Source organism: Muntiacus reevesi, chromosome 16, assembly GCF_963930625.1.
Source record: "Muntiacus reevesi chromosome 16, mMunRee1.1, whole genome shotgun sequence".
NCBI lineage: Eukaryota > Metazoa > Chordata > Mammalia > Artiodactyla > Cervidae > Muntiacus > Muntiacus reevesi.
Window position 1 is genome coordinate 31,530,328 of NC_089264.1, and position 26,740 is coordinate 31,557,067.

The window sequence follows — 26,740 nt, forward strand, 5'->3', positions numbered from 1 at the left end:
TAAAGAAACATTACTTTCTTAACAATATCTGTTTTACTGCCAAATGTAGAACCATCCTGTTGTGACAACCAAGCAAACACTAAATTAAAGTAAAAGCTCTTTCTTAGAAACAACGAACGTAGTAAATCAGCCCTGGCAAAGCCTTAATAAGGAAAAAAGTGGAAACAAAATGATCTAGTTCTAGGATTGACCAAGGAGATATAACTACACAGATGGAAGAGATCAAATGAATTATTTGAAAAATATTATTGGAAAAAGGTAATTTCCTGGAAAATACAAAAACAATTAAATGGACAAAAGGAAAGAACAGGTAATTCACAGAGGACTAAAACCAAAAGACTGTTAACATTACATGGTGCTTTCCCTGATTGTTATTCAGGATAACGCAAATTATAGCAATATTTAGTGTATCTTTCAGATTAGAAAATACTAAAAAACAAAACTAATACTCTCCAATGCTAATAAACACACACATTATTAATTGTGTGTGAAAGGACAAAAATTGAACAATTAAAATTTGAATACACATACTACTTTACTCTAAATTCCACTTTTGAAAAACCATCCAATTGAAATAAAAATACTACCATATAAGTAAATTTGAATAGGAATATTTATTGTTGTAGTATTATTTATAGATAATAAAACTAAAACTCAACATTATTGAATGCTTATTGGTTCAGAAAAGATTGATTAAACTCTGGCTCAGACATATTAGTCATTGTAAATGCAGCTATTGCAAATTATCAAGTTATAGTTCCTTATCAAAAAATATAATTAGGACCAAAGTAATTAGGACCATTTTTTTTTATGAAAACAAAAACTGAAACTTAATACAATTGTGTATTGTCTATATTAGTGTGCAGAATGGTATGATATTATTGTTTCATTAATTCAGCTAGCATATATCCCTTTTGTAATTCGAAACACAGGAAAAATGAATTGGAAGAAGATGGAATTGGAGATGGATAGGCAGGGTCAAGGTGGAATGGTGGTAAAGAATCGACCTGCCAGTGCAGGAAGCACAAGAGATATGGGCTCAGTTCTTGGGTCAGGAAGATCCTCTCTAGTAGGGAATGGCAACTTGCTCCAATATTCTTGCCTGGAAAATTCCCTGGACAGAAAAGCCTGGCAGGCTATAGTCCATGAGGTCGCAGAGTCTGACATGACTGAGCCTGTGCACACGTGCACACACACACACACACACACACACACACACACAAGTGTGGTTAAAGAGGGTAGGAAGAGGTTCATAGTTCTGTTTATTAGAAGTGTTCTTGTTAAGTCACTGTAACCTCAATGCCAAATCCATGGTCAGTTTATATCCCTTATCATGTCCGACCTATAAACAGCATTTGATGTAGATGGTCACTCTCTCTTTTTTGGTATTTACTCAGCTTCAGATGTCATACTTTCTTAATTCTTCTCTTACCTCATTGGTTGTTCTTTGTCTATCTGCTTTGGTAGTTTCTTCTCTTGTCCTTAATATTCTAATGTGAAATTTCCCAGAGGTCATTCCATGGCCCTCTAGTATTTTTATCTATATTCATCCACTTGTTGATCTCATTTTGTCTTGTGTCTTTATATAAAACTTTATCAATCCCCTGATTTCTATTCATAACTCTGACCTCTAGTGTGATCTTCAGATTCATATATACAGCTTCCTACTTGACATTGACATCTAGATATTTAATGAACCTCTTTCAAAAGCAAACTATAGCTTTACCTCCTCCACATTCCTTCTCCAAATCTGTTTCCCTTGCAGCCTCTCCCCTCTCCTAAATTATAACCCTACCCTTCCAGTTTTTCAAATCTTTCTTTGGAATCATACTTTGCCTCTCAGGAAATGCCAAGAAATGCTGTTGGTTTCATCACTGAAATATATTCAGAATTTGACCAGTCCACATACCTTCTACTTCTAGTACTTTGGTGCAACCAACATAAGCTCATACCTTAAAAAAAAAATATCATTTTCATTTGTCTTCATAAATATCCTGTCACCTTTCCAACCTAGTGTTAACAGAGAAAACAAAAGAATCTCTATGGACTGAATGTTTGTGTCTCTACCCCTCAACTCATATGTTGAAGCCCTAATCTCCAATTTTATGGTATTTGGAGGCAGGCCTTTGGGAGATAATCAGGTTTAGATAAGGCTACGAGGGTAGATCCCACACGATATCATTAATGTCCTTTTAAGAAGAGGAAAAGACATCAGAGTTTCCTCTTTCTGCCAAGTGAGGATACACATGGAGGTAGATATTTATATACCAAGAAGCAGGATCTCATCAGATACTTAATCTGTTGACACCTTGATTTTGAATTTCCCACTTTCCAGAAATGTGAGGCAGAAATGTTTGTTGTTAAACTACCTAGTCTATGGTGTTTTGTTCTAGCAGCCCTAAGAAAATAGGACATAATCCTTTCTAAATGGGAGTACATTCTGCCCTCCATATTCACAGGTTCTGCATTCTCAAATTTAATCACAGATTGAAAATACTCAGAAAAGAAAATTCCAGAAAGTTCCAAATAGCAAAGTTTGAATTTGCACACCAGCAACTATTTACATAGCATTTACATTGTATTTACAACTGTTTTACACAGCGTTAGGTATTATAAGCAATCGAGATGAAAGTATATGAGAAGATGTGCAAAGGTTATATGCAAACACTGCACCATTTTATATGTGACCTGAACATTTGTAGATTTGTTATTATTTACCAGAGAAACTAAGTTCACATTACTTTTCTGCTAAAAACTATAATGGCTGGCCATTTTCTCACAATAGATTCTAAAGTCCTTAAAATGGCCTCTAAGTTTTAGGTCACGGAATTCAAATCATTGCCCTGACTTCCTTTTCTCTTTCTCTTTTCCTGCCTCTCAACATTGCATCTACACTGGTCTCCAAGAGTTTCCTGAAACCCCAAGTTAACTCCCACATTCAGGACCGTGATCCCACTCTCCTCTCTGTCCAGTATGCTCTTGCTCCTTATAGCTGTTTGGCCAACTCCCAAACCTATTTCAAGTCTGCTCAAATCTTACCCTTCCAATGAGACCTACCTTTGCCACACTATTTAATAGCACATTTGTTCTGTCCCTGGTGGTTCAGATGATAAAGAAACTGCCTGCAATGCTGGAGACCTGGGTTTGATCCCTGGGTTGGGAAGATCCCCTGGAGAAGGGCATGGCAACCCATTTTAGTATTTCTGTCTGGAGGCAGAGAAGCCTACAGGCTACACTTCACAGGGTCACAAAGGGTTGGACATGACTGAGCCATTAAGCAGGAGATTATGGGATTATTCTGTCCACTCTGACCCCAGAAGCTGTAAATCCAGTTCCCTGTTCTGTTAATACTTTTTCTTCTATAGAACTTATCATTTTGAAATATATTTTATAATTTTCTCATTTATACACTTTTACCATCTATCTCCCATTATCTAAAATATAAGCTCCTCAAGGGTAGAGATCTTTGCTTTCTTCTCTGATATACTTCAAGCACCTGAGATAGGGCCTGTTGCTGAGTTAGTAAATGCTGGATTGATGAAGAGGGCAGGACAAATTAATGGTAATCTAAGTTACAATTATATGTGCTGACTATCCCAAAGTATGTATAGATTCATGGCATTTATTAAATGTGTAGTTTAGGAAAAGATAATATGAAGTTAGAGAAAATATATAAATTGCTAGTCTTGCTCTACAAGGAATTACAAAGAGCAAAAAAGGACTTCTCAGGGTAGATTTGGGTATTGTTTGCAGCCAAGGCCAGAAAAACGAACCTCTGCAAAACTTTTCTTGAATCCAAATATGTGAATGTACCACATGTTTATACAGTATATTTATGTCTGCACTGTTAGACAATACACAGCCCTCTCTAGTTTTTCAAAAAAGCACAGAATTATAAAAGATGGATTGGAGTAATACACAATTATAAAATCAAAGTAGTACTTGCCTACTTGCCTTAAAGTGCATATGTCTCCGTGTTTTTGGTGTGAAAAAGGAAAGCAAATGGCACTCCTGAACTCATTTTTAGAATAGGAAAATAGAATCATTTCAAAATTATTTTTATTTTGGATTTTTTTTTAATTTTCATATGAAGAGAAACGTTTGATTTCTCATAGGATCGTATAATGACTATTAGTAGGTTGTTTTCTTAGCATTTAATGAAATGTAAGCATAATGTGATGAAAAGATTGTTTCTATTTGGCCAAATATTTCATTTGGTTGTTTATTCATATGTTCTACCTTAAAACAAGTCACTGTGACCTCCAGGAACCTAAATCTTCAAAAGATCTATTAAATATATCAATTTAATGTGTCAGATCCAAGTAAGAATTTTATATCTTTAACTGCATATTACCTTTTCTTCATATTTAACACTTATGTCACTGAAAAACCAGTGGAGTGGAGAGGAAGGAGTGTGAATCATGAGGAAACCTTTCCAGGCTGCTGATACAGCTGTTGCTACATCTGGGACACCAAGTGGACTCTGGAACAAATGTAGCCTTAGGGAAAATTTTCTCCTTTACAGAGTAATTATTAACCAGACAATACCATTTTAAGTGTTCTGTTAGCAGATAATGGCCTCATTCTTACCCCTTTAAAGGTTTTATTGCACTACATAAGTACGTACTCAGGAGAACATTTTGTGTGTGTGTGTGTGTGCGTGCATGTATGTGTTTTCAGCATATGTGGTTTACATGATTCTGAACATCTACATTATAAAGTTATTTACAAATGAAAACTACTCTGGACTACTGTGCTTTTTCCAGCAGTCGGTCAGTGAGAGTCTTTCTAGTTGTTCAGCATCTGCATTTCAGTGTTGATTTGTTCTTGCTATTTAATATATGATCTCATTTTCTTCTCATAACAGTGTTTTTTGAGTTAGGTATTTTACCTCTGTTTTAATGGAGAAGTTTAAAACTACATGTGTTTTCTGGATCTGAACATACACTCCTCCAAAGTGTCAGCAGCTTGTCATATTTATCGTTCACTGACATCTTACCATCTTCTTAAGGGACAGTTCTATGTGACTTTTACTCTCTTTAAACCTCCAAACACACGAAGCACATCAATTTGAAATCTGATTGAATAAGTTTGTGAGAGATCAAGAGAGGCAGGAAGCCAAGATGAAAAATATATTCCTGTATTAGATAATCAGGATGATGAACATAGGATATTCCTGAAGGATAAACTATTACATACACAGGTAATTGGCTCATAGTATGTTTTATTGGATAAATTCAACTAACTTAATACCATAACCTTACTGAAGAAGAATCATGGATCCCTTATAGGCAAAACTGAAGAATCATGTGGCTGAAGAAAAGCCAGCAAAGAGGAGAGTGATACAAGAGAAGTGAGCATAAGGCAGGTACAGGGGATCAGTGTGCAGAGGCTTTCTGGAATATAATTGGTATTTGTTTTCATCTAAGTACAATGAGAAGCCAAACAGTAAAATCAATCCAAGCTTTACTTATTGAATAAATTGATAGGGATTACTGGAAAATTTGAGTTAAATGGTAAGCAAAAACCTGAAATTAAATGCAGGGATTTTAGATTTCTTCCTCATACTAAAAACATGAATTAATTTTCAGTGATCAATCTCAGGAAGTAAAATGTAGTAAATTTATGAACAGTTTTATAGTAACAAGTAATGATACATTGTAACTAAAGATTGTACCCTTGCATTTAATTATCACTACAAATGAAGTTTATTTTAGGCTTTAAAATTCACAGTGAATTATAAATCTGATTTTCATTTCAAAAGGTTTGTTAGCAATATACATTTGTAAGATATAATTCATCATCGTATATGGGGAATTGGAAAATATTTGGAAGAATCAGGAATTTCTTCCACACTGATTTAAAAAGGCAAAAAAAAAAGCAAATAGCATGAAGCATTGCATAGTCATTCAATTTCTTTTCTATTAAGATTTTTCCACCATGCTTTTTTTTGTTAAAATGTCTTTATTTTGCCTTTATCATTTTCCCATATAATCTTTATTGAAATATAATTCGTGTGCCATAAAATTAATCCTCCTAAAGTATTTGATTCAATGTTTTTAGTATATTTTAACAAGATTATACAACCACCAATACTATAACTCCAAAACACTTTCATAACTCTATCCATTAGCAGTCACTCCCCATTCCAAAAATCCCCAGCACCTGGTGGTCATTCATCTACTTTCTATCACTATTAATTTGTATTCTGAACGGTTCATATAAATCCTACAATCTGTGATTTTTTCATTTCTGGCTTCTTTCAGTTAGCGTAATATTTTCAAGGATCATCAATAAAATAGCATTTATCAGTACTTCATTACTTTTTATGAGTAAATAAGACTCAGTTTTGTAGATAGAGCACAACTATTTATCCGCTGGTCAGTTGATGAACATGAGTCTTTCATTATGGAGATTACTAATAATGGTGCTATGAAATTGATGTACAGGTTTTTTAGACATATTTTTAATTATCTTGAGTATAAGCTATTTGGTAACTTTCTATGTTTAATTGTTTAAGGAATATCCAAACCATTTGAGGGCTTCAGTATCTCCACATTCTCATCAACACTTGTTATCATCTACCTTTTTGATCATAGCCAAACTAGTAAACTGCTAGTTCATTAGGGTTTTGATTTGCATTTCAACAAGCATAAGACAACCCTCTGGATGGGGGAAAATATTTGAAATGATGTGACCAACAGGGGATTAATGTCCAAAATATATAAATGAATTATATAACTCAATATAAAAAGTGACCTGATTAACAAATGGCCAGAAGACCTGAACGGAAATTTTTCCAAAGAAGACATGCAGATGGCCAACAGGTACATAAAAAGCTGCTCACCATCACTTATCAGAGAAATGCAAATCAAAACCACAATAAAGTATCACCTCACATCTGTCAGAATGACTGTCATCAAAAAGTTGACAAATAACAGATATTAGCAAGGATATGGGGAAAAGGAAACTCTTCTACTCTGTTGATGTGAATGTAAGTTGGTACATCCACTATGGAAAACACTATAGAGGTTCCTCAAAAATCTGAAAATAAAAATGTCATATGATCCAGCCTTTCCACTCCTGGGTATATATATGAAAAAAATGAAAAAAAAAAAACTAATTTGAAAAGGCACGTGTATCTGAAGTATCTATAAGAGCATTACTTCTAATAGCCAAAATATGGAAGCAACTTGTGTCTATCAACACATGAATGGATAAAGAAGTGATATATACATAACAAACATACATACACGCATACACACAATGGAATAATATTCATAAAAGATGATTTTTTTTCCATTTGCAACAGCATGGGTCAACTGGAGGGTATTATGCTTGGTGAAATAAGTCAGAGAAAGACAAACACTGTGTGTTACCAGTTGTATGTAGAATCTCAAAAGTGAATGAATGAGTATCACAAAACTGATACAGACTGATAGATACAGAGAACATGCTACTGGTTACCAGAGGGGAGAATGAAGGGAGGAGAGGCAAAATGGTGATAGGGGATTAAGAGGTAGAAACTACTATGGATAAAATAAATAAGCTGCAAGGATATACTGTATATATTGGGAATATAGCCAATATTTTATAGTAACTTTAAATGGAGTATAATCTATAAAAATACTGAGTCAGTCGACTGTACACCTGAAACCAACATAATATTTAAAATGAATTATAATTAAAAAGGTAATGAAATTTGATGAGAAATAAAAACAAAAGCACTAGAATAAATGACGGAACAAAGTACAACTAACCAAATTTTTTTAAATGGGCAAATGTCTTAAATAGATTTTTCTCAAAGGAAGGAACCCAAATAGTTGATAAGCATATAAACATATGCGCATCATCTTTAGTCACTGTTGAAATGCTTTATTTGGGGGTTCTTTATTTGGTTCCTTTGATATAAGTTTCTGTTTTTGTTTCAGCACCATGTTATTTTGGTTACTGTAGCTTTGTGGTATGGGCTGAAGCTTGGGAGAAAGACAGCTCTGACTTTGTGTGTGGGGGGGGTTTGTTTCCTCAAGACTGTAGCCTTTTCTTTTCCACTTAGAAACAACACTTTAACACTTCTTGTAGGGTCAGTTTAGTATTGATGAACTCTTTCAATTTGTTTTTTCCTTTTCTGAGAAATTCTTCATCTCTCCTTCATTTCTGAGTGATAATCTTGCTGGATAGAGCATCCTTGGTTGTAGTTCTTTCCCTTTTGGCACTTTAATCATGTCACTCTCCTTCGGCCTGCAAAGTTTCTGCAGAAAATTAAGCCCACAGCTTTAATAGGGTTCCCTTGTATGTGACTTTGTTTTTTGTTGTTATTGTTCTATTTTTTAGAACTTTCTTTTTATCTTTCATTTTTGCTGTTTTAACTATATCTTACGAAGTGAAAGTGAAAGTCACTCAGTCATGTCTGACTCTTTGCGACCCCATGGACTATACAGTCCATGGAATTCTTCAGGCCAGAATACTGGAGTGGGTTGCCATGCCTTCCTCTAAGGGATCTTCCCAACCCAGGGATCGAACCCAGGTCTCCCGCATTGCAGGAGGATTCTTAACAGCTGAACCACCAGGGAAGTCCTACTTGGGGTCTATTTGTGTTCATCTTGTTTGAGTCTCTCTGTGTTTCCTGTACCTGGATATCTGTTTCCTTCTTCAGATTCAGGAAATTTTCAGCTCAAAATGTATCAAATATATTTAAAAAAATTTTTTTTTCCTGTTTCTCCTTTTGGGGGGGACCCCATTATGCTTGAAGTTGTCTCAGAGTTTCTTAAACAGTTTGTTGTCTCAGAGTTTCTTAAACTCTTCTCATTTTTCAAATGTTTTTCTTTGCACTGTTCTGATTGGGTGACTTCCATTATTTTATCTTCCAGATCGCTTATGCATTATTCTCTATCACCTAGTCTGCTGTTAATTCCTTGTAGTATAATTTTCATTTTAGCTATTCTATTCTTCAGGTATGACTGGTTATTTTTTATATTTTCTAGATCCTTATAAAAATTCTCACTGTGTTCATCTATTCTTTCCCCTAGTTCACTTAGGATTCTTATTACTAATACTTTGAACTCGGGTTGTTTATCCCTGTTTCATTAGTTGTGTTTTTTTTTAAGGGTTTTTTCCTTTGAAATAAATTCCTCTTTCATAAGCTTTTTCTGTCTGTATGAATTTAGGTGAAAGAGTTAAATTTTCCCCTCATCTTGGAGGTGTATCATTGTGTGGGTGCTTCTGTGTGCCCACTGACTTTTGTGAAAAAGTTAGATCTGAAGTGAGTATGGGTCGCATCTTCCACCATTGTGTTCTGATAGCTGTCACTTCAGTGGGAGATAAGGCTAGAGATGGAGTGGGTAGAGCCAAAGTCAGTCATGAGCCTAGGCTCCTGATATCCTCAGTATCATCTCCTTTTTTGTGGTGAGTTGGGATTCCAAAGTGCTGGAACAGAAGAGTCTGTGTGGGTCATGTCAAAGCTGGTTCCACTTCAGCCCAGTGTGTGTTCCTCTGGCTCCCACTATTAGCTTCTATGCCATACTTTGGAGCAGTTCTGGAGCAACAGGGGCCAGGGCATGTGACCAGTGTGGGCCAGGGTGTGCGCTTGATGGTCCCAGCATAGCTCTCAGAGTTTCAGAATGCTCCCAGATCTACTAGTAATGCCCTGCCCATGAAAGTTCATGACTACATTCCTTTCTAAACACTTTGTAGTTTTAGCTCTTACATTTAGGTCTTTGATTCATTTTGAGTTCATTTTCTGTGTGGTGTGAACTTTTTGCTTTTGTACTTTTAAAATTTTCTCTAGAGATCTTGCTTTTCTTCTTATATGATGACATGGAGAATTTTAAGCCTGTTATCCAGTAATAGAAACTCTTATTAACTTAATGTTTGCATCCTCTCAAAATTCATAGGTTGAAGTTCTAAACCCCAGTTTGTTTTTATTTGGAGATTGGGCCTTTGAGGAACTAATTAAGGTTAAGTGAGATCGTAAGGGTGAGGTCCTGATCCAATAGAATTAGTATTCTTATAAGAGAGACACCAAAGAGCTTACTCTTTCTCTGCACATGTACTGAATAAAGGCCATGTGTGGAATAGTGAAAACACAGCCCTTTGCAAGTCAGGAAAAAAGACTTCTCCAGAAATTAAGTGAGCCTGACCTTGATCAGGGAATCCTAGCCTCCAGAACTGTAAGAAAATAAAGTCATGCTGCTAAGTCACCCAGGTTGTGGTATTTTATTGCAGCAGACTAATACAAGCCTCAGTGGTACAAACACATATCTAGCATAGAATTCCAGGCTTTTCAATAAAATACCATTTTGACATTCATTGATTAGGGTCCTGAAGCTGGGTAACATGAACACTACATCATTTGTTCTTACAATGTTGATTGTACTGCTTCCTAAGCCTCTCCTTTTTTTTTTTTTTTTTTAATCATTACTATCACCTTATGTCTTGTTCTTTTTACTCCATATTAGGATAACTGTCTAACCTGTTCACTAATTTCTTCATGTTCTGTTACCTCTACAATATGCCAGTATGCACACTGGTATATAAATTTTATATTCTTAGAGCTTAACGTACATTATTTTAGTTTATTACTTAGAAATTTTCAGAGTTTCCCATTATTTATAGGATTTGCAAACTTCTTAGCCTGATAATATAGACCCTCCATAACTCTATCCTTACCTTGGTGCTTTGGTATTGGTTTCCTTTGTAAACCTATTATTCAGAGGTTCTCAATAAGAGACATTTCTCCTCTCTCCCAGGGCCATATAGAAATACTGAGATGATTTTGGTTGTCACTACAAACAGTGGAATGTGCTACTGACAACTAGGATGTAGAGTACAGAAATGCAGCTAATCATCCTATAACACACAGCACAGCCACCCATAATACATAATTATCTAGTTCCAAATGTTAATAGCGACAAGGTTTTGAAAGTCTCAGCATTCTATATTTTTTAAATGTCTCTTTCTTATTGTTCCATATCTATTCTTCACAGTTTGACACAAGTTCTTTATGAGGTTGTCTTTGAAAACAGAATGATCTCAAAGGATTATATTCTATATGCATATTCTAATTGCATATTTTTGTCAGATTATCCGGCACTGATCACATACCATATTTTATGTAAAATTCAAACTTTTATGTATTGCATGTATCTTTGAAATATATTCCAAACACTCATAGCCAAGCCAGATTAAAAAAATAAGTCTTTTTATAATTATGGCTATTCTGTAATTTCATCCTGCTAGAAAACAGAAGTGTGAAATTCTAACATAATTCTCACGATCAGGTTCATTCTTCACTAATATTCATGACTCTAATGATGGAAATGAATTAAAGTAGTAAAGCTGATAATAAAGGAAAAGCATTTCAGTTGATATATATAACAATTGGTTTCTCTTTCATTTTTTTGATGTAATGCAGCCTTTTTCTATTTATGGCTTCTAAGCAAAATATTTTCTGCTTCTTTCACAGTGTTTTACTTTGATTTGAACATGTAAACTTTATGGGTTGAGGATACTCAACCATTTTATACATAATTCTTAGTTTATAAGGGAAAAAGAATATTTTCTTCTCTTCATTTTCTAATGAATACAAAAGGTCTATTTTCAATCTATACCTGCTTCCTGATTCCTGCTATAAACCTTATTCTTGCAGCATGTAAAATTAGCCTTGGTGCTGCCTGGTAATTCTACCCTAAAGAATGTTCTCCTGTCTTTTCTCTTTCTTTGAATGTTTGTTCTTGACAAAGAAAGGCTTAGAAAGAGCAAAGTGTATAATGAGGGCATTTTTCATTTGTATTTTAAAGGGAGGGTGACTCTTCATGCAAATCCATTCAGTAAAAATTTACATGATGGAAAATGAGGAATAAACTACTGCTTTTCTGCATCATGAAATCCATGTACTGTTTTATGCAGCTGTAAAATAGATGACTGCTTCACACAGTGCTCATGAATGCCAAGCAAATCTAAATAGGACCCTACCTGCTCCTAAGTCCTAGGCAGCCAACTTGAGTAAGTATTAGAAGAGATAAATAAACTACTCTCTAGGTTTTTGTTTTGTAAAGATACATTGGCCCTCTGTGCTCTGGAAGAATCAAACCCTGGGAATGGAAATATACCTGCAGAGGATCCCTAATAATTAAGAGTCACACTGAGTTTATTAAAACTGTTTTTTCTACCAGTAACTTAATTCAAAGGAAAACTGATTATTTCAAAATCTGAGCAGAACTTGTCAATGTTTCTTAATAAGCTTAAGGAAAAAGATCCATTTTTCTGAAATAGGAAAATAACTGTCAAATTACATTACTTGGAAATAGATATATGTATATTTTTCTACCCCAAAGTATAATCAGATGTGTATAAGCAGAGTTGATTTGTTTGTTAAAACACATCGGGTTTCAAACCTGTGCAGAGATCATTTTATACTTCATTGGCATTTGAAAGCTTTCAGATGCTATTTTCTCCATTTCATGTAGAGTGTCTGAGCATGTTAAGTTAAGCATCATTGCATGACCTAGAAAACCTAGATACTTTAGCCTTATAGTTCACATTATCAAAGGAAAACCTAAATTATAATGTGATTTCACCTGCATATATTACTGATATTATAGAGGAATAAACTGTAAAAACCTTTAGTGCTTAATTTCTTTGACTCTCCCAGTGCCCTTTCCGAGCTCCACCACAGTTGATGGGACAGGCCCACACAGACCTCATAAATCAAAGGAAAGATCCAATTCTGAATTTTAAAACTGATCACTCAGCACTTTTCCTGACTAATTTAAATTCCTATAACCCCTCTCATTATTTTTCTAAGACTTTATATACATGAATTTTTACCTATTACAGATAAAATTTTAATTTAAAAATAGCATATCAATATTGAAATATTACTATTTAATTTAATTTAAATACCATTGTAATGTTCTCAATTCAGGTTTCTGTGTGTATAGTGTTTAGTTTTTGGATTTGTTTTAAAATTTCATTTCTTTCTGTCAACATAGCCTGGCCCGAACACCTTACAAATGTTTTCTCATTTAAAACTGTTACTATCTCTGTCTTACCGAAACTGAACTGAGACAGAGAGGCTTTGTTTCTGCCTAAGGTAATGGGAGATAGAACCAGGATTTGAACTAGCTAATTTGGTTCGAGTTTGTGACAAATAAAATAATCTTTTTCAAGTTTATTGCATGTTAAAATAGTGTGTTGCTTTATATACTTTATATACTGCTAAAAACGTTTCTTTTGAAAAAGTTATATGTGAGATGCTATTACGAGGGTTTTGCTTAAAGTGCTACATGCAAATCAACAAAGTGTTAAAGTGAATGAAATAACAATAAAAATAACAATATGGTGACATCTTTGAATGGCTGGTACTAGAGTAAAAAGACATAAGTATTATACTGTTAATTTTTTAAATTTTTATTATGAATCATTGTGTAAAATTTTTTCATTATGAATAAATTATTATTAATCATTTTGGTGCTATAGAAGTACTGGCAAATCATTGGTTTCCTAATAAGAGGAGCTATTACAATTTGCATGTAATCTATGAATTATACAGGCATACCTTACATTTTGTCAGTTTTCAGTAAACAGGTTAATGAAGTGTTTCACTGTTGAAGACTAGACTTTTAAAAAATACTTAAAAAAAAAATCTTGTTCAATTTATACGTTCAAATATATAAGTCATTTATTCAACCTGGAAGAGCTTATACTATCCTAAATGTCAAAATTCAATCTGTCTATTCTGTAAACTTTTTTTATATCCCCTGTCCTTCAATACATATACTCAGATCAATCCTCCCAAGCTACAATAAAATAAATACAAACTTTAGCATTCATCTCCATATCAAGTGGAAAAACTAAAGATTTTGTTGAAGTTGTCAAATAACATAGCCAAGGTCTTTGCCAATAGACTCTAACATCCTTTAAAACATTAATCCAGGCTCCTAGTTTCTTTAACGATTAATCTAAAGCATCTTATAGCACTTAATATACAGTAATTATACATGGAAAGAAAAAAATCCAGACGATAAACAAATAATTGGGGGAAAATTAGTCTTCATGCTCTTACATACTTTCTATCTCTGCTCTCTAATACAGTACAGCCATTCAAATTCATAACTGAAATACAATATTCTTTCCCACCTAAATAAAACTCTTGCATCTTTTGAAAGAGAACTGGAAAAATCGCATTACCAAAAATTGTCCCATTAAACTGAGCTCAAAATAATTGATACAGGCATTCTTTTAACAGTGTGGTCATTGAAATTTGCCTAATATAAATTGATATTAGTTTTAAGATACATTTTAATTTTAGAGAGGTTAAAATGTGAAATAGTGCCTTAGAAGTGAAGAACCTATTAGCTATGTTTCTGTGCATTAGGACCCCATATCTTGCACATTTGTTTTCTATACATATATGTATACATGCTTGTCTCTGTTGAATATCTAGCTAACCATATATTATCCATCAAATTATGTGTACTATCAATTTACCCTATAAATAAATTTCAGAAATTCTATGCTTTGTTTTTATTCCAATTTAAAAGTAAATCTACTTATAGTATATGAGTTATCCAACAATTAGAAGGAAAAAAAACAGTAAAAATACAAACTATGCTATATGAGAGGTCTAAAAGTAAGTTTTTCTCCTGTCAGAAACCTACTTGTAAAAATTATAACTACTATTGCTTTAATTTTGAGAAAAGTTTAATCAATAGAACATTTATATATTTACAATCAGTAATGAGCTAATATTATATTTTTCCAATTGATTATTCCAGGCTAGAAAAGAAATACTTCACTAAATTATAGGTAAATACATTGTAGTTTCTGAAATCCCATGTGTTATTTCAACATATGACATGAATATTCTGTCTATATATATAGTTGGATAATATAATTCAGCTTTATTAAAACACATTTTCTTGATTGAGAAAACAAATTACTTCATCTGAAAAGTAGTTGTCTTTGTATATGGGAAATGAAAAGTTTCAGGACTGTCTCCCTAAATTGATTGAAATTTTGATTGAATTTAGTCTTTCTTAATAATTATTTGTTTGTTTTTAAGCAGATGTAGATTTATAGAAAATAAGCACAAACTAAATTTTTTTCCCTGGTGCCCTTCATCCTCCTCCCAATTTCCCCAGTTATTATTAACATTTTGCACTAGTGTGGTATATTTGTTACAACTGAAGAGGCAATAGTTACATGTTCTTATTAACTAAAGTCCATGATTTACATCAAGCTTCATTTTATGTATTGTGTGTTCTAATTGTTGTTGTTCAGTCGCTCACTCATGTCTGACTCTTTGTTATCCCATGGACTGCAGCATGCCAGGCTTCCCAGTCCTTCACCATCTCCCAGGGCTTGCTCAAACTCATGTCCACTGAGACAGTGATGCCATCCAACCATCTTGTCCTCTGTCATTCCCTTCTACTCCTGCCTTCAATCTTTGCCAGCATCAGAGTCTTTTCTAAGGAGTTGGCTCTTCCCATCAGGTGGCTGAATATTGGAGTTTCAGCATCAGACCTTCTACTGAATATTCAGGATTGGTTTCCTTTAGGATGGACTGCTTTGATCTCCTTGCATTCCAGGGGACTCTCAGAGTCTTCTCCAACACCACAGTTCAAAAGCATCAATTCTTCAGTGCTCAGCCTTCTTTATGGTCCAACTCTCACATCCATACATGACTACTGGAAAAAACATAGCTTTGAACAGATGACCTTTGTCAGCTAAGTGATGTCTCATCTTTTTAACACACTATCTAGAATTGTCATAGCTTTGCTTCCAAGGAGAAAGTATCTTTTAATTTCATGCCTGCAGTCACTATCTGAAGTGATTTTGGAGCCCAAGAAAATTAAGTCTGTCACTGTATCCATTATTTCCCCATCTATTTGCCATGAAGTGATGGGACCAGATGTCATGATCTTCGTTTTTCGAATGTTGAGATTTAAGCCAGCTTTTCACCCTCCTCTTCCATCTTCATCAAGAGGCTCTTTAGTTTTTCTTCACTTTCTGCCATAAGAGTAGAATCATCTGCATATTTGAGGTTATTGATATTTCTCCTTGGTAGTCTTTATTCTAGCTTGTGCTTTAGCCCAGCATTTCACAGGATGTACTCTGCATATAAGTTAAATAAGCAAGGTGATAATATACAGCCTTGATGTACTCCTTTCCCAGTTTGGAATCAGTCGATTGTTTCATGTCTGGTACTAATTGTTGCTTCTTGACCTGAACACAGGCAAATCAGGAGGCAAGTGAGGTGGTCTGGTATTCCCATCTCTTTAAGAATTTTCCACAGTTTATTGTGATCCACACAGACAAAGGCTTTGGCATAGTCAATAAAGCAGAAATAGATGTTTTTTCTGGAACTCTCTTGCTTTTTCAATGATCCAGCAGATGTTGGCAATTTGATCTCTGGTTCCTCTGCCTTTTCTAAATCCAGCTTGAACATCTGGAAGTTCTCTGTTCATGTACTGTTGAAGCCTCACTTGGAGAATTTTGAACATTACTTTGTTAGCATGTGAGATAAGTGAAATAGTGCAGTAGTTTGAGCATTCTTTGGGATTGCCTTTCTTTCAGATTAGAATGAAAAGTGACTTTTTCTAGTCCTGTGGCCACTGCTGAATTTTCCACATTTGCTGGCATATTGAGTGCAGCACTTTCACAGCATCATCTTTCAGGATTTGAAATAGATCAGCTGGAATCCCATCACCTTCATTAGCTTTGTTCATTGTGATGCTTCCTAAGACCTAAGGCCCACTTGACTTTGCATTCCAGGATGTCTGGCTCTAGATGAGTGAACACACCATCATGGTTATCTGGGTCTCTAGGATCTTTTTTGTATACTTCTGTGTATTCCTGCTACCTATTCTTAATACCTCGGCTTCTGTGAGATTACCATTTCAGTCTTTATTGTGCCCTTCTTTGCATGAAATGTTCCCTTGGTATCTCTATAGATTTGACAATTTTTTGATGATACATATCCACCATTACAGTATCATACAGTAGTTTCACTGACATAAAAATCCCCTCCACTCCATCTATTTACTTCTTCTTACCATTCCCCCAAATCACTGATCTTTCTACCATATCCATAGTTTTCCTTTGTAATATAGTAGGAATCAAATGGTATATTGCCTTTTCATTTTTTTTTTTTTTTTTGGTATATTGCCTTTTCAGGTTAGCTTCTTTCATTTAGCAACATGTAAATGAAACAAGGTTCCATGTCTTTTTGTGACTTGATAGCTCATTTCTTTTTTATCTCTGAGTAATGCTTTACCATATGATCATACCATATTTTGTCAACCCATGGTCCCCTCACTTCATAGCAAATAGATGGGGAAACGGTGGAAACAGTTGCTGACTTTATTTTTCTGGGCTCCAAAATCACTGCAGATGGTGATTGCAGCCATGAAATTAAAAGACGCTTACTCCTTGGAAGGAAAGTTATGATCAACCTAGACAGTGTATTAAAAAGCAGAGACATTACTTTGTCAATAAAGGTCCGTCAAGTCAAGGCTATGGTTTTTCCAGTGGTCATGTATGGATGTGAGAGTTGGACTATAAAGAAAGCTGAATGCCAAAGAATTGATGCTTTTGAACTGTGGTGCTGGAGAAGACTCTTGAGAGTCCCTTGTACTGCAAGGAGATCCAACCAGTCCATCCTAAAGGAGATCAGTCCTGGGTGTTCATTGGAAGGACTGATGTTGAAGCTGAAACTCCAATACTTTGGCTACTTGATGCGAAGAGCTGACTCATTGGAAAAGACCCTGATGCTGGAAAAGATTGAAGGTGGGAGGAGAAGGGGACAACAGAGGATGAGACGGTTGGATGGCATTGCCGACTCAATGGACATGGGTTTGGGTGGACCCCGGGAGTTGGTGATGGACAGGGAGGCCTGGCGTGCTGCGGTTCATGGGGTCACAGGGAGTCGGACATGACTGAGCAACTGAATTGAACTTACTTATTAAAAGACATGTTTGCTTCCGAGTTTTGGTCATTTTAAATAAAGCTGTTATAAATATCTATGTGCATGTTTTTGTGTAGATACAAGTTTTCAACTTATTTGTATAAATATCAAGGGACTCAGTTGATGGAACAATTAGTAAGAGTATGTTTAGTTTTTGAGAAACTGTCATCCTGATTTCCAAAGTGGCTGTACCATTTTGTACTCCTCCATCAAGGAAGAGAGTTCCTATCACTCCAAGTCCTCACCTGCATATTGTTGTAAGTGTTGGATTTTTGCCATTCTCTTAGGTGTGTGGTGGTATCTCATTAATATGCAGTTCCCTAGTGATGTATAATGTTGAGCGTCTTTTCAACAGTTTGTTTTCCATCTGTATATGTAAGTGTGATTTCTGTTCAGGTCTGTTGCCCATTTTTTTAATTAGGTCACTTTCTTTCTTCAAGTTTTATGAACTCTGTATATTTTAGGTAAAGGTCCTTTATCTGATATGTATTTTGCATAGATTTCTCTCTGTCTCTAGTGTGTCTTTTCATTTTCTTATATAAACTCTTACTTTTAATAATAAGCTTTAAATTTTTCTAAAACATTTACAGAATTTGTTTTTAATATTGTCAATTTGTGTTACCACTAAGTTTAGAATCATTCATTTTATTCACTCAAGGACATTTATATTAGGTCTTCCCAAAATGCTCAGTGACTTGTGAGACCACAGGCTTTAGATAAAAGAGTTTTTAATATTAAAATCCTCAAAATTACAAAAGTTAGAGATATAGCCACCTGAAAAAATGAAAGTGAATAGTAATCCAATAAGATTGTCACTGCAGGATATTTATAGCCGTGATATTTTTTAATACTGGTTAGGGAATACACTAATTAACCAAAAATACTCCTATGGCAGGGACATTTACCATAAATAATTTTCAGGTCTGAAGCATGACAGCATTAATAACGTTTTTCCTTTTTTTTTCTTTATTTGTTTTTATTTTTATTAGTTGGAGGCTAATTACTTCACAACATTGCAGTGGGTTTTGTCATACATTGATATGAATCAGCCATAGAGTTACACATATTCCCCATCCCGATCCCCCCTCCCACCTCCCTCTCCACCCGACTCCTCTGGGTCTTCCCAGTGCACCAGGCCTGAGCACTTGTCTCATGCATCCCACCTGGGCTGGTGGTCTGTTTCACTATAGACAATATACATGCTGTTCTCTTGAATCATCCCACCCTTGCCTTCTCCCACAGAGTCCAAAAGTCTGTTCTGTACTTCTGTGTCTCTTTTTCTGTTTTGCATATAGGGTTATCATTACCATCTTTCTAAATTCCGTATATATGTGTTAGTATGCTGTAATGTTCTTTATCTTTCTGGCTTACTTCACTCTGTATAATGGGCTCCAGTTTCATCCATCTCATTAGAACTGATTCAAATGAATTCTTATTAACAGCTGAGTAATATTCCACGGTGTATATGTACCACAGCTTCCTTATCCATTCATCTGCTGATGGGCATCTAGGCTGCTTCCATGTCCTGGCTATTATAAACAGTGCTGCGATGAACATTGGGGTGCACGTGTCTCTTTCAGTTCTGGTTTCCTCGGTGTGTATGCCCAGAAGTGGGATTGCTGGGTCATATGGCAGTTCTATTTCCAGTTTTTTAGGAAATCTCCACACTGTTCTCCATAGTGGCTGTACTAGTTTGCATTCCCATCAACAGTGTAAGAGGGTTCCCTTTTCTCCACACCCTCTCCAGCATTTATTGCTTGTAGACTTTTGGATAGCAGCCATCCTGACTGGCGTGTAATGGTACCTCATTGTGGTTTTGATTTGCATTTCTCTGATAATGAGTGATGTTGAGCATCTTTTCATGTGTTTGTTAGCCATCTGTATGTCTTCTTTGGAGAAATGTCTGTTTAGTTCTTTGGCCCATTTTTTGATTGAGTCATTTATTTTTCTGGAATTGAGCTTTAGGTGTTGCTTATATATTTTTGAGATTAATCCTTTGTCTGTTTCTTCATTTGCTATTATTTTCTCCCAATCTGAGGGCTGTCTTTTCACCTTACTTATAGTTTCCTTTGTTTTTCCTTTTAAGAAGAAAGACCATAATTTTTCTTCAGCTTTGCTTCCATCTTTATGAATGTTCTTTGGAGACTTTTAGTTTGTAGTTTAAGTACAATAAGAAGCAAATGAGGAAATTATAAAACTTTTTTAATGAAAACAAGAGCTGGTTCAACAAGTAAAAAGTCAATAAATTTAATAGTAAATTTCAACACGTTTACCTACCAATGGAGAAGGAAATGGCAACCCACCCCAGTATTCTTGCCTAGAAAATTCCATGGATGGAGGAGCCTGGCAGGCTACAGTCCATGGGTCGCAAAGAGTTGGACACGGCTGAGCGACTAACACTTTACCTACCAAGACTCTGACACTAATTTAGAGGAACTTTGAGCTCAAACATAGAAGTAACTGTCAGCACTGGCTATGAATTTCCCAAGGATTTTGCTTTTCTTGTATAATGTCTTAAATTTTATTGAATGTGTCAAAACATTTTTAAAAAGTCAGGATATCTTATGTTAAAATTAACTTTTCCAGAATCCTGCTTAATCAGTTTTGAAAAAGGCCTGTGGCATGAGTAATAGTCATGCTCTTTAGACAGGCTCTCCCACAATTTGCCATTGAAACTCTATTCCTACCCCATTTCACGCCCCCATTCCTTCACTCATCTTCTTACCTCCAGGCACCTGTAAATATTTGGTTTTGTGACCTCTGTTTTCTATACTACATTTGCTAGTGGCCTCTGGGATTCTATAAATTAAAGAGTTTTTTAAAATGTGAATTTGAGCCTTAAAGTATTATTTATCTAGAAAGTAATCAGTATGTAACACAGTCAGCCTGACCAACTGATGACTGAATAACATTATCTGCATATGAAAATCTACCACTTTCAGATGCAAATATCAATTAAATATGTAAAATCTCATCAGCTGTACCTAAATCTATTCTAATCGGAAGAAAAGAAAAATCTTTTAAAAGAAAATACTATAACAAATCCAAGGTTCATATAGTAGGCCATGTATACTTTAGAATTTACAAAATAAAAACACAGAATTTACTTATTTGATTATTATTCACTGACCACTTATAGGCCAAGCGTGGGATTTCCTGGTGGCTCAGACAATAAAGAATCTGCCTGTAATGAGGGAGACCTGGGTTCGATTCCTGGGTTGAGAAGATCCCTTAGAGAAGGAAATGGCTACCCACTGCAGTATTCTTGCCTGGATAATTCATGGACAGAAAAGCCTGGTGGGCCACAGTCAATGGGGTCACAAAGAATCAGACAAAACTGAGCAACTAACATTTTCACTTTCACTATGGGTCAAGCATGGGGTAAGGTGCTGGAATAAAGAAACGTCAAGATGCTAATAATTATCTTTTCTGGAAAGCTGTGGTGATTTTTGAATTTTCTTCGGAACTCCTGCAACTATTTTTGTTAATGTAAAATATTAATTGAGATTGTTATCCCAAACCTTACGGAAATTCTCTTTATTGAGGATTTTTTCCTTCAAACTGCATTTTTCAGTGTGTGTTTATCACCTAGCAACCAAACCCATAAAAAAACTAATGTTAGATCTTAGATTGATGGGGTTTTTTTGCTAGCTGTAGTATAAAATATTTTTTATGATGAAACTCATAGAAATTTCCTCCACAACAACAAAGGATTTAAGAATTATTGTACCAGCTTGCTCACTTCAGGAAAGCACATTTCAGCTTTCAGGGATTCCTGATTGATATTCTTTGAAGCGCTGAAAATACCACGCTAGTAAATGATACCCTACAGTCTAAAATCATCATTTCATCTGTAGAACTACAGGCCAACGTAGTATAAACCCTCCTGTGACAGACTGACTACATCCCACTTGGTATCAAACAACAGCATCATTTCAAATCATGGAGGAAACCTCAAAAAATGCAGCCAGTGAGAGACGCTTACCTGGACAGTGCCTTCCATTTGGCTCTTCTTAGGTATGTGTATAATCTTGTGAAACCATTTTACTTGCTTCTAAGAGTGTATGTGTGTGTAGTCACTCAATCACATCCTATTCTTTGTGACCCCATGGACTGTAGCCTGCCAGGCTCCTCTCTCTATGGGATTTTCCAGGCAAGAATGCTGGAGCCGGGTTGCTAATCCAGTGTTGATCTCTCTTTAATATTTCAGCTACTCTCTCTCTCTGGGAGTCTCCAATATATTTATCTATTTTTAAACTACCTATTGAACCATGGTCCTACGTTTTTATCTCCTTGCTGTATAGTTTCCTCTGTATATCATGACTACTCTTCAGACACAAATCAGGTTTTCAGTTTTTTAAATGTTGAATGATCAAGTAGCATGCTAATGTGTTTCTAATGTCTTCTTTTTCTAATTCACTGCTACTTCCAAAAAATTTCTCTGAAGTTTAGATTGTGTAGAAAATGGACATTTCCCCCCAAATCCTGAAATTCAAGACCCTTAATGGCATAAGTTTTATTCTGTAGTGTTTAAATACAGGTATTTCTTTTAAAATAAAAGTGTTTGGGGAATGGGGCCACTAGGAGAATTGTATAGATGCTTATAATAAAACACTTGTGAATTTGAAGAATTTCAAACTTATGAGATAAATTAAGTCTACAAGTCTGAATAATTAAATATCTTCATAATAAACATCACTTTGAGGAAATGGACACTATGAGATTTTTCAAATTACAGTAATGACAGACTGAGGTTTTTGTAATGTTGAACAATGTGAACATGATGAATTGTGCATAGTTATCTTCTGACCAGTGTGTTAGGAACAGTCTAACCATAAAAATTAATCGTATTTCTATATCTCTATATTATTTGACATAGTAAATACTCTCTCATTTTCACAGTTGACTCACAAGATATCACGTTCTCTTCCTGTTTTTCTTAATGCATTGACTTCATTGTTAATGTTTTCTCCCACATCACTCAGTCAGTCCTTGGTTTTCCTGCTTTTCCCCGAAACTGTCACTCTAGATAATCTTATCAAGTCTCATATTTTAAATAGACTACACATGGTAAGAACTCCAAAATTAATCATTACAGCTCTGATTTCTATCCTGAGACTTAGAGTAATAGACCCAAATACCTTCTTGACATTTCCTAATAAGCTTCTCAAAATTAAAAAAAAAAAAAAGGATAAGTCTTAATTATCTTACTGCCCATTCCAAATAAATAATTACACAAAAGACTTTTTTTCATGTGGTCTTTTCATTTAGTGAATATTGCCATCTTTACCCAGGTTTTATAAACTAAAAGTCCAGGATTTGTTCTTGATTCTTTTCTTTCCTACAGCTCCATACCCTATCCGGACAAAAAAATTTTTAAGAGCTACATTCAAAATATAAGCTAAATATATAAAAAAGCTAATTACCAAACACTGCTACCACTCTAGCTTAAGCTATTGTCATCTTGTGTGGAGTACTGAAGTCTTCTGATTCTTCACTTGCACTCTTACTCCCTTACAATCTATTATTGACATACCAGCTACAGTAGTTTTAAAATATGCACATAAGATTATATCATTTCTGTTTATACCTTCCAAAGACTTTCCTACACAATTAAAATCTGAACTCCTTACCTTGCTCCTTAAGGCCCTTGATCTTGCTTCATAAGATTTTACTCCCATATGGGAGATTTTTTTTCTATAACACTCTTCTAATTCACTCTGCTCCTCCCATATGGGTTTTAATATTGCTCTTTAACCACACAAAGTTGTTTGTTTCACTGAGGACTACATATTATCTCTTCCTTCTGGCTGGGAAGACTTTTCTTCATGTCATCTCTTTGTTTGCTACATTGCTTAATGCAGATCTTTACCTAGTTATTTTTCTCAAGAATTATTTCACTCTATTAAAAGCCATCAATGTCTTTCAACACTCTGTACCTCTTTCTATGCTCTTTTTTTTCTTAATATCAGGGTTATTATAGCCATGCATTTTTACATGTATTTATTTGTTCATTATTTATATTTCAATAAAAATATACTTTCTATGTGGAATTTTCTGAATCTTAGTTCAAAAACTACCAACAGTACTAATAATCATTGCCTGGAACATAGTAGATACCCAATAAATTCTTCTTGAACAATGTTAAATGAACTTTGGATAGTAGAGTTTCTTCAATATGTATCTAGGCCTTTTCACAAAATCTGTGTTCTATAAATGGTTATGCCTTACTCAATAGGGAATCTTGTTTCATATTCCAAAATGAAGAGCTTTTTACCAATATGAGTTGAAACAATGCTTATAATGATAACTGAATTTAATGTTCAGGGGAAGCCATAAATGATTAACAACTCATATGATACTAGAATTCTTTTTCTATAGCATCTAAGCTTATGTTTGAATAACTTCATTCTTGGGAACCACTATTTCCCAAAGCAGTCTTAACTATCAGAATATTATTTTGTATTTCAGATATTTATTAATTATCTAGACTCTGGATCCCAATGATTTCAACATATTGGTATTAGCTTATTTTTACTTATTTATTTATTTCTTTTTTCATTTATTTTTATTAGTTGGAGGCTAATTACTTTACAATATTGCAGTGGTTTTTGACACACATTGACATGAATCAGTCATGGATTTACATGCGTTCCCCTTCCTGAATACCCCTCCCACCTCCCTCCCCATCCCATCCCTCTGGGTCTTCCCAATGCACCAGACCCAAGCACTTGTGTCATGCATCCAACCTGAACTGGCGATCTGTTTCACACTTGATAATATACATGTTTTGATGCTGTTCTCTCAGATCATCCCATCCTCACCTTCTCCCATAGAGTCCAAAAGTCTGTTCTATACATCTGTGTCTCTTTTTCTGTGTTGCATATAGGGTTATCATTACCATCTTTCTAAATCCATATATATGTGGTAGTATACTGTATTGGTCTTTATCTTTCTGGCTTACTTCACTCTGTATAATGGGCTCCAGTTTTATTTTATCTATCTCGTTAGAACTGATTCAAATGTATTCTTTTTACTGGTTGAGTAATATTCCATTGTGTATATGTACCACAGCTTTCTTATCCATTCATCTGCTGATGGGCATCTAGGTTGCTTCCATGTCCTGGCTATTATAAACAGTGCTGCGATGAACATTGGGGTGCACGTGTCTCTTTCAGTTCTGGTTTCCTCGGTGTGTATGCCCAGAAGTGGGATTGCTGGGTCATATGGCAGTTCTATTTCCAGTTTTTTAGGAAATCTCCACACTGTTCTCCATAGTGGCTGTACTAGTTTGCATTCCCACCAACAGTGTAAGAGGGTTCCCTTTTCTCCACACCCTCTCCAGCATTTATTGCTTGTAGACTTTTGGATAGCAACCATTCTGACTGGCATGTAATGGTACCTCATTGTGGTTTTGATTTGCATTTCTCTGATAATGAGTGATGTTGAGCATATTTTCATGTGTTTGTTAGCCATCTGTATGTCTTCTTTGGAGAAATGTCTGTTTAGTTCTTTGGCCCATTTTTTGATTGGGTCATTTATTTTACTGGAATTGAGCTGCAGGAGTTGCTTGTATATTTTTGAGATTAATCCTTTGTTGCTTCGTTTGCTATTATTTTCTCCCATTCTGAAAGCTGTCTTTTCACCTTGCTTATAGTTTGCTTTGTTGTGCAAAAGCCTTTAAGTTTCATTAGGTCCCATTTGTTTATTTTTGCTTTTATTTCCAATATTCTGGGAGGTGAGTCATAGAGGATCCTGCTGTGATTTATGTCGGAGAGTGTTTTACCTATGTTCTCCTCTAGGAGTTTTATAGTTTCTGGTCTTACATTTAGATCTTTAATCCATTTTGAGTTTATTTTTGTGTAAGGTGTTAGAAAATGCTCTAGTTTCATTCTTTTACAAGTGGTTGACCAGTTTTCCCAGAACCACTTGTTAAAGAGGTTGTCTTTTTTCCATTGTATATCCTTGCCTCTTTTGTCAAAGATAAGGTGTCCATACATATGTGGATTTATCTCTGGGCTTTCTATTCTGTTCCATTGATCAATATTTCTCTCTTTGTGCCAGTACCATACTGTCTTGATGACTGTGGCTTTGTAGTAGAACCTGAAGTCAGGCAGGTTGCTTCCTCCAGTTCCATTCTTCTTTCTCAAGATTGCTTTGGCTATTTGAGGTTTTTATATTTCCATACAAATTGTGAAATTATTTGTTCTAGTTCTGTGAAGAATACTGTTGGTAGCTTGATAGGGCTTGCATTGAATCTATAGATTGCTTTGGGTAGTATAGTCATTTTGACAATATTGATTCTGCCAATCCATGAACATGGTATGTTTCTCCATCTATTTGTGTCCTCTTTGATTTCTTTCATCAGTGTTTTATAGTTTTCTATGTATAGGTCTTTTGTTTCTTGGTATTAGCTTATTTTTAAAATGATACTCCATTATAGGCAATCCATTATATTTCTGTACTTTAGTTAAGCCTTTTCTTCAAAAAAAAAAGAAGAAGAATTTTCCATGTTTCCTGGAAGGCACAAAATGTTTAGTTAAGGCTGTTTTTAATAGAGTACATTTTTTACTCAGGAACACTTGACAGGGCCCCCAAAATAATCAATACCATTAGAGTTAAAACTGTTTTGTTTTCCTATACCTCTTTCTTCTTAATCAAGTAATGTGCAGTAATCCTCTACCATCCATTTGAGCAGACATCCTTTGCCACCCCTGAGCTTCATACCTTCATTATACTTATTCTGAAACTACCTCCTTCCTCATTCTATCC